We start from the raw sequence: 10,319 nt of genomic DNA on the forward strand, positions 1-10,319 counted from the left end.
ACATAGCTGTTTCTAGCAGTTCCACATTGCATTGACTTGTTTGGTGTCATGGTTGCTCAAAAATCTTCTCGCTTTTGCTCCTCCCATTGAAACATCTTGCAGAACATCACCTGTACCTCCAGAAAGAACAGGATCTTTTTTAATATGCACTTCCCCACCATGGAAACCCATTTGAGAGAGCAAGGCTTCGCATTTTTCTATGCACTCATCTGCAAGTTTAGTCGGCTTAATAGAATATGCATAGTCCAGATGAAGTCTGAGCAATTTGTCCAAGATTCTTATCTCTGCATGCAATGTACATATATGCACATTTTTTAAATGTATTGGTAGAATTGGATCCCATATTTTAATAGAAGCTGGATAATCGACAACATTCACATTATTTCTGGATGGTGGTTTTCCAATCTCATTTTCTGCAAGCCATTCTCTTGTCCCTGTGCTTGCCATGCAATAAAGACATGGATATTTGGTATTTGCTCCTCCACATACACCAAACATACACTTCAACGCCTTGAGGTCGGCACTCAAATGCCATTCCACAATGAAATCCCCTATGTCGTCTGCATGAAGGTGTTTACCTATATTTTGGCTCTGAATAACTGAAGGAATGTCTGTTTGTGAGAAGAGCCACTTTAATGTTTCATGACTCTCTACTGGTACATGAGCTGATCCAATCCACCATAGCTCCATTTCTGATTGAGTTTTGTGGTATGGAGAATCAAGCTTACCTTGACTATAGTCCAATGCTTTATTCATTAGGGATATAGATATTCTTTCCATTTTTTGACATTTTTGGATTTGAGCTTTATCTAATTTTAAAACAAATACAAGTTTTCCTTCACAATCTATTTCTCTTATGTTATAATATCTCACCATAAAAGATTGGACTTTTCTAATGTTCATCCAAATATTATTATAAACGTTGTATTCAAAAGATGATTTTTTTTTTGTCTCTCATATGGCATTGTTCCCTCAATATGGAAATACTCTCCGAAATGTTTAGAAATTTCCTCATTTAACAGAGTTCTATATTTTCCAACATTGTGAGGTCTAGGCAACCCAAAAGATTTGATTTTGTAATACTTAAGGACCCTGAACCAGGTTTTAGAGATGGCTCTATATCCCTTTCTACTCACTCCCACTGTGTCACGAACTTCTTGCATTTGGGAAGGCTGGACTAATAAGTCCATATCTTTTAATAGATGTTGAAAGATTAGTTTTTTTTGAGTTTGATTTTCAGGAAGTTCCAAAAGTTTCAAGATATCCGACCTATTCATAAGCTCATTCAAAAATCTTACCCTTTCCTAAGCATTAGACATGTCAAATCCTAGAAGGTTAGTAACATGATCTCTTACAAGTTTTAACCTTTTTTTTCTTTGTGCAGATCTCTCTGTTAAGTTAACTACATCCTGCATTCGTTTTACTCGTGCTCTTAACCCTATTGGAGTTTCTTTTAAGGTTTTCAATTGATCATTTTCTTGTTTCAAAGACACTATTTTGTTTTCAAGTTCTATAATTTTTGTTGCATTCAAAGATGAAGTATTTTGAAGATATGTAGTATATTCTGCATAATTAATATGTGATTGAGATAGTCTTGAACTATAACCAAGTAAGCCATCCACCCCATCACCAACAAATCTAATCAAATCTTGTGGTGTGTGAAAAGAAGGATACCTTCCTGTTTTGGGATCCGATGGATATAGACTTCCATCTGTCCATAGGTCAATATGCTTCTTTCCTTCGTTGCGAAGATGTTGAGCTTCATTTGCACATGAAAGGGATCTTTGGTAGACACTCCGTGTAGTTGCATACTCTTGGTTGAGCTTGATATTCAAATGAAACTTACGATTAGATGTATCACTCATTACTAACAGAGCTAAAAATATAAGCAGAGCTATTAGACATAGAAGAATGAGAATGAGATGTAGCTTGTGAAATTCTTAGAGAAGCAAAGGAGTGAAATTTTTTTGGAGAATGGATGAGAGCGCGTTTGGAGGGAATGGTCATTTTGCCGCGAAGTCACTAAAAGAGGACAAATTTCGAGACGAGCCATTAAAGAGTAGCATGAAAAGGAGATATTTTTTTAGATTTTAAAATATGTACTTAGATACGTGTTCAATCAGATAGATACGCTTTAAATATCCAAAACGGCCAAATTTGGAGCCGTTTTGACCGTCAACATTCTATTAATTAGCAAGTTAGCAAAATTCCTTACACAGCCCATTTTGAGACGTTTTTGGCCCTAATGCCATGCCACAGTTTAAGCTTTTTAGAAGCTTCAATATATCTCAGAGAAAATACACCAACGTCATCCTACTAAAGTTATCGATTTGTAACAAAAAGTAAGAAATTCAGTTGTTGGCATTTTACCACAAACATGTGCATGGACAAACTCTAAAGAAGCCTTTGCACAATTCTCGATTTCTTATGGAAATGTGCATGCTGATACTGCTTGCCCATCTGCATGGAAAATCTCTAAAAGAGACTTTACATAACTGAGATTCTTGGTTTCTTTTGGAAATGTGCATGCTAATGCTACTTGCCCATCGTGTAAGCTTCACATATATCTGACATCTCAAACAATGCTTGTAGATGTGCCACATCCCTTGCATCCTTTTAAAGAATAGAAAATGTAGGTGCACATATATTTCATACCATCACTTGGTTATCCCATCACCCACTTAGCCTGTAAAAGCCACCAACTCATACAAATTGTTACGTTGGATTCCTCTCTCAACTACGATATTTTCATTGGCATCTACGATGACTACACTACCCTTATGGAGAGAACATTCAAGCCACGATCATTTATGTCTATACTGGATAAAACATCCCCTTGATGTCTAGCACATGAAGGACACAATGTAACTAATTCTTAGTGCCTTCATTGCTATTGCTAGAAATAAAAGAAATGACTCCTATGGACATTTGGCATTGTTCTGCACCACTACTGGGATGGATTCCCCGCAAGCCTTGAGGAACAATGATGCTGGTGATAATGGCACATAACTTATCTGGATTCCTCTGCCTCCACCCCAAAGGAAGAGTAGGATCTTACATTATGGATTAAAATGGATCTGTTAGATGTAGAATATGACGCATCTTCATAATTACTCAATGATTTTATATTTTTCTTAAATATTTAGGCACATTTTCATTAGTGTAGTCAGACCAAGTCTCTTCAAGCGTGGTAGATGCTACTATGTTACATTGCATGATGTCAAATGCACTGTTTTGAAGAAAGAGGCGAGAGTTTTCAATGGTGGAAGCGAAAGCCAATAAGCAAGGCACAGAAAGGCACAACATCGGTGAAGAAAAGGCATTGGATTCCTCTATGACATTTTCATTGGCACTTGTGAGATGAGAGAGAGAGAGAGAGAGAGAGAGAGGGAGGGGGAGAGACATATATATATATAGGAGAGAGAGAGAGAGAGAGGATGCAACGATCCGTTATTGGTGACATAGCTGGGTGAGCTATATTACCTTCTTAGCTTGATAATTCCTTAAAAAGATTTGATACTTTTCAAGCGTGGTAGCTCCTAGTACGTTACATCGCAGGATGTCAAATGCGCCGTTTTGAAGAAAGAGGAGAGGATTTTCAATGGTGGAAGCGAAAGCAAGGGTTTCGTCTCGACGCGGAAAGGCGCAACACCGGTGAAGAAAAGTCGTTCTTCCTTCTGAAGACTCTTCGCACCCTCTTGCCTCCTATAAAAAGCACCGTTTTGTTGGGGTAAAAGGCAGCTTTCCTGCAACATCAAGCTCTCAAACAACAACAATGGGTAGGCTAGCATTGCTGCAGGCGCTGGTGCTGTTGGTGCTGGCCTCCTTGGCTTCACCACTGCTAGCCGGCTACCATGAATCCCCGCCTCCAGCTTACACAAAACCCCCCCTAATTCCCGAGCACACACCACCCCATTACAAACCACCCCCCGGCTTCCCGCACATGATGAAACCCCCACCCGTTGGCTACACCCCTCCACCACCAGCTTACACTCCCGAGTCGCCTCCCCTCCTCACGCCCCCCACTGCCCCCCCTCCTCACCACAAATCACCCCCCCACAAAATGCCGCCTCCCTACGGTAACAAGCCCTACTGGCCATCACCACCTTACTAACCACCCAAACATGTAGCCTCCTTCAAGAAGTGCTTTGAAATAAGAGCTAGCTATCGAGCTACAGTTTACTCCATGAGTTTTGCACAAGTTAATCTTTATGATGTGGTTTCGATACTCCAGGAGTGTTAACTACATTAATTTAGATTCAAGAATTTTGAGCTTTGAAGGCATCAAATTTAGTCATTTTTTACATCTTAAACACCTCCTTTTCACACGTGAAAAAGGGATTCTGATCATTTTTGGTAGTTTAAACACCTCTTTCAAATGGACGATATCAAGGGAAATAAAGTCATGTTTATCATTTCTTAAAATTCTCCAAACATCACAGAATGACACAAACACGGCTTTGTTTTTTATGCACTATTTTAGTGTCAATCTATGGAATATTTGGGTGTAGATTAGGATCCTTGTAGTTGTAGCTATTTGCACTATTTAACACTAATATTTTAGAAATTATATATATTTACCACTCTCATGCTTGGAATCAATCCAAGATTCGCTTTCACAAAGATAAATTAGTCCATTCAAGTGGTGGTGATCCTAAAATCTCCGTAGTAAAGTTCATATGGTTGTGCTTACAAAGCTAGTTGGGTTTGATATTGCTCAAAAACATATTTAGCATTGAAGTGGAAGAAAAGCCCCAATAAGGTGTAAAAAGTGATGGTGGGGATAGTCATTCATATTTGTGGATCACCACAATCAAGATCACCATGTTCATGCATTCATGTGATGACCTATGTTTGGAAATTTTTTCATGATTCGCTTTTGCAAGGTTTCAATCAGCACATTTAAAAGATACCCGCCATGATTATTTCCATATTACAATCTATAAGCCAATATTCTTGTTGAAGATCCACTATTCAAGAAAGCTAGTTCGGAAAATGTTTCTCATGAGTAATACTAAAGTATTCAATTCGAAGCAAATCTCTAATAAGCAAAAATTGATAATGACATGGATATTAGTTCTCCTTTTTAAATTACCCCAAACACTTTTGCTTTGCATAACTTAAGCTATCTACATTACTTGATCATTCCCATGGTTAGAAGGAATTGACCATTCACTAAAAAACGGTTTCGTCATTAGGTTCAAGCGACAAGGGTATATGTATGTACCGAGCCAAAACCTTTGAGTTAAAAATGCCGAGCTATGATTTTCCACATGCATTAATTCATATTATATAACATACTAGATAAAAGGGTTAGTGGGGATGTTTAATAGAATATCTTCGCATGGCCTCCTCTACAAGCACACATGACCTCCATATCCTCAAATCGAAGTGAAAATGCCATTTGAGTGCATTCAATGGATTAAATCTTGTAAAAAACATGATTTACGATGAATTTTTTAAAAATAAAGATCTAGATCTACAATTGGATAAGTTTAAAAGCTATCTCTTATGCTTTTTTCAACTACATTACTTAAGTCTATCCTACTATTTATCTAGAGATGATCTCCTCTATAGACCTATTAACTCCTTGTCCTTCTTACTTTTGTTGATTAAGCGCATTTAGAGGGGTCTCTTACATGGGCATGATCTCCTTTACATATGCCTACATTTACGTGTCTTAAATCCACCAATCTCTCTCCATGCCATCCTCACATGTAACTCCTAATATTCAGTTGTCACTACAACACGTTGGGAGCATAGCAATGTTTTCTAGCAGCGTTTCAGCATCATTTATTTTATCGGGATGTCAAGGATTTCAATGATTGCCCCATAGCAAAATATCATTGCGGGTAGCACCCGTGGTAGTGAAATCTCGCTACTTCTTATAGCAACGAGCATAAAAACAAAACTTCACTACTATACTCTAATTTTAATGTTCAGCAGCAAAAAAAACAAAAAAAATCCGTTGTTATTCTCACTGTATAAAATTTCAGAGACTTGTTGAGTGCTGAATTTAAGTTATACATGGCACATACAAACAAAAAACGATTATAGTTTTTAAAAGACATTGATCAAAATCCTTGGAACAATGTTTTGAGCAAAAAATAAAAACTTTTGAGAAGGGAAACAATATCGAGATCATAAATCTATCCCATCTTAAAATAAATCCATATGTGCTTCTTCATCAATGTCTATATCTAATGGAAGCTCAATGAAAAGATGGGGTTCCATATCAATATCACTATCATTATCCAATGAAGCATTGTCATTATTGATAGGTGACTCATGATCTTCTTCGGATCGATGTTCCTCATGCTTTTGATCGGCGGCCTCCTCCAAAATGTTTTCTTCATTGTCTTCTTCCAATGAGCCAATTTCAGGTAGCACTTGCACCTCATCCAAAGATTCGACCTCCACATCTTGATCCTAAAAGATATGTTTTGAATGATGGGAAACTTATATAACATACCACTAGTTTAGATCAATTTAATCGGTGTGAAACATAACCTAATATCACAAAACAAATGGGTTACACTTTTATTATACTACATCAAGATTTATCATTTGGGATTGGTTAGATTACGAACGTGTTGACAGTGTTGAGGTAGTACAAAAGTATCTTTCTCATCATTCCAAAACTTAGTGGAATGGATTTGAAAGTATCTTTCTCATCATCCAAAATCCAATTGGTCACGGTGTTAAGAATTGTTAGAGCACCACAAAGCCTCTATATATCCTCATACTACATCATATCCACTTCACCAATGATCGCAATACTGGAAATTAGAAGATTAATGGTACATATTTGAAGAACAAGAACCTTGGATATCAAACTGAAGCATGGAATTCACTCTATTTACATATCATTCTCAATATTGGGCTATTACAAGAATGGCATTAAAAATATAGCTTCCTCCTTTCATAATTCTATATGATAGACTTCATCCGGGAGATGAGACTCTGCCTCAGTAATTTGTAGAGCATTTGGTACTTACAAAAGGAGAAACCACTCATAATCAGTTCTGAAGGAAAAAAATACAAAAGCAGAAAACCCGACACATTCTACTTCAATGATTTCCATGCCCAACACTAGGGAGAGGATCATGTTGACAAAATTCTTTTTCTAAGAGGTAAATTTTTTCAGAAGATCTTTAATCCAAAAAACTTGTGCTTGTAGTGCCAGCTTCTTTTTAATTGTGTGGTTGTCTCTTCATGGAGATAATGTTCATGTTCTTCAAGGTCTTGAAAGATTAGAAACTTAAACCAAAATGCTTCTCAATAGAAGAAAAATATTCTCCTTAAATATGTACAATGAGAAGGTTCCACCCAAACCATTGCTATCAGGATCTGCAAATTGGCGGACACCAACTGGCCTAGTCTCACGAATGACCTTGACTTCATAGCCAGAGTCTTCCTACCAACTCAGACTAGAGATAGAAAATAACAGTGTTTTTTAAAACAAAAGCACAAAAAACTCATACACAATTTTTACTTTTGCGCATAATTTCCTCACCTCTTAGACAAAAGGAGGAAAAAAACAATTAACTGTCTCTGCCCAGAGTCTTCTCACGCAATTAGATAGAAAACGCAGAAAAATAATAGTAGTAAAAAAAAAACTCATATACACAACCGAACATGCTTAGTGTGCAGCCGAGGATCCCTTCTTATATAATTTTCTTGGTTTCATTTTCTTATATAATTTTCTTGGTTTCATTGTTTCCTGAAAATATGTTGTGGTTCTTCACTTTCTCTTACCAAGAATTTTAAGACTGGCATCTCCACCTCAATAGGTAATGAAGCTTCGGTACCATAAAGAATATGAAACGGAGGGAACTAGGTTCCTTCTTTGACAACGATCCCAGCCTAGAGTGCACAAGGAACCTCGAAATCCCAAGTCCTTTCATGGGATTGTGTCATTTTACTCGGCATGCATATGAGTTCTCCATTAAATATATCTATGTTAAATTTTTAGCTTCTCACATAGATGATCCATCAATTCACTACTAGAAATTAGCTCTAGTGGTACCCCAAAATGACACCAAATTCCCTCATATACAAATTTTGATACCTCTTTTGCATTGAGTGCATTTGTAGCATTAGCCTCTGCCCATCTTGAGAGATAATCAATGGTTGTGAGTATAAAAAATTTTCCACATGCAGTCAAGGGTAATGGAACAATGGCATCGATCCCCCATTTTCAAAATGGTTAAAAGCAAGTATAACATTCCTAGGCTCAAACTTTAGTATTCTTATTCCCATTCTTTGGCATGGGAAACATGATTTAAACCAATGTTGTACATCTTTTTGGATTGAAGGCCATATAAAACCTTCCACAATAATATCTTTTATAATGTGATTTTGAAAGCAAAATGTCCTCCGCAGCCTCCTTCATGATTCACTTCCAAAATTTGATAGATTTCTTCTCTCCAAGGGATTCTTCTCAGCACTAAATATGTTTCTTTCATGAATAAAACATCATTAATCAAGAGTTTGTTTTGACATCTCTTAAAACAAAGTAATACCTCTTGGATTTTGGAAGATCTTAAGGCACTTTTCCTATCATGAGATATGCTTAGGAACTCTATTGCTTGATGCAATAGTCCATCCACCTTAGCTGCATAAAGTATAGACATAATTGCACTTTAAGCAGCTTCGTGAGGTCCATGTTTTTTTTCCCTATCAATGTGGTGAATGCTCCATGCTTCAAAATGTCGAAGTAATCTCTTTACTTGTCCTACCCAAGCCTTGAGATGGGTATGCTTGGTTCTCCATACTCCCAATACCTGTATGATTACCAAAAAATCATCTCCTTTAATTGCAATTCTTTTAATTCCAAAATTAAGACATACCTTTAAACTTTGACATAAAGCTCCATATTCGGCCTCATTGTTGCTTTTGGCTTCCAGTTGAAATCATGTTCTTTGTATTTCTTTCCCTTGTGAATCCAAAACCACCATTCCTCCAGTAGCTTGATTAAACTTTTTTTGAATGATCCATCAAAGAAAAGTACATGAGCATTGGCAAGTTGCTGACCTTCCATTTTTTACTTTGTTTTTCTACCTCTTTTACCAGAATTGGTCCCTCTTTGTATGTGACTAAATTTATTGCAATGTTCATGCCTTGAACTAAATATGCAGATGTCATTCAAAAAAACTTTAACAAAGCGATCTAGGAATGGTGCAAGCACTTCATCTGATCTTTGCTGTTACCAAGAAGAAGCATTTGTGAAACTAAAAGGCGTAACCCTATTACAAAAAACATCCCCAAGGTGTGATAAAAGTTGTCTCCTCTTGATCTTTGGGTGCAATGTCTATCTGCAAGTATCCATAATATCCATCACAAATACTATATCTCTCATGCCCTACAACTTTATCCAAAATGTCATCAAGGAAAGGTAAGGGTAATGGTTCCTCTTTCAGCGGCATTCAATGGTTTATAATCTACACATACCCTCCATCTTCCATCTTTTTTTTGGCTTGATCACAACTTAATTACCCCAATCTTAATTTTCTATTTGATAAATAAAACCATCTTTTATAAGTTCATGTACCTCTTCCTTGAGTACTTGAATCTGCTCTTGTCCCAACCTTCTTAACTTTTGAAACACTCATTTCACACCTTCGTTTAACTCATTCTTAAGTGGTTTACTTGTAAATCCTCTTATCTCTTCATAGGAAGTGATAAAAAGATTGGGAAATCTGGCAAACATAGCAAGATACTCTTGCCTTTTTTCTAATGTAAGGCTCGCACTAAACATCTCCTGTATTAGTTCCTATAATTGAGGTTGGGAAGTCTTTGGTTGCATTAGATTCTCCATGGTTTCAAATCTTCCTTTCTCTTTTGCTTCATTTATAGACATGAGTTGAACTTCCACTGGATCTTCTTCTCCAAGGATGAAAGATACCTGTCCATTTTCTATCTCAGAATCATCACTTTCTTCTTCTTAACTTTCACTTTTTGCCTCCTCTTCTTTAATACTTCTTTCATCTTCCTCATTCAACTCCATACGATTTACCATATTGAAACTCATCCTTTTTCCACTACCTGTATGTATAGTTATTATTCCTTTTCCCCAATTCTGAATGGCACCCACTTTCCACAACCATGGTCTCCCTAAAATGAGAGGATAGGATCCCAGTCCTGCTGGCATGATGACATGAGTATTGATTTTACAGTGTACATTAAAAACTTCCACATTAAGATTAGTTACAATGCCCAGACATTTTATTTTAGCATGATTTGCTAATATGATCCTAAAACTAGATTGGGAAGCAATCCGTAAACCATTTCTTCATACAAGATTGAGTGATCACACA

Source organism: Cibotium barometz, chromosome 19 (assembly GCF_041138505.1).
Source record: "Cibotium barometz isolate CiBa-2024 chromosome 19, ASM4113850v1, whole genome shotgun sequence".
Taxonomy (NCBI): Eukaryota; Viridiplantae; Streptophyta; class Polypodiopsida; order Cyatheales; family Cibotiaceae; genus Cibotium; species Cibotium barometz.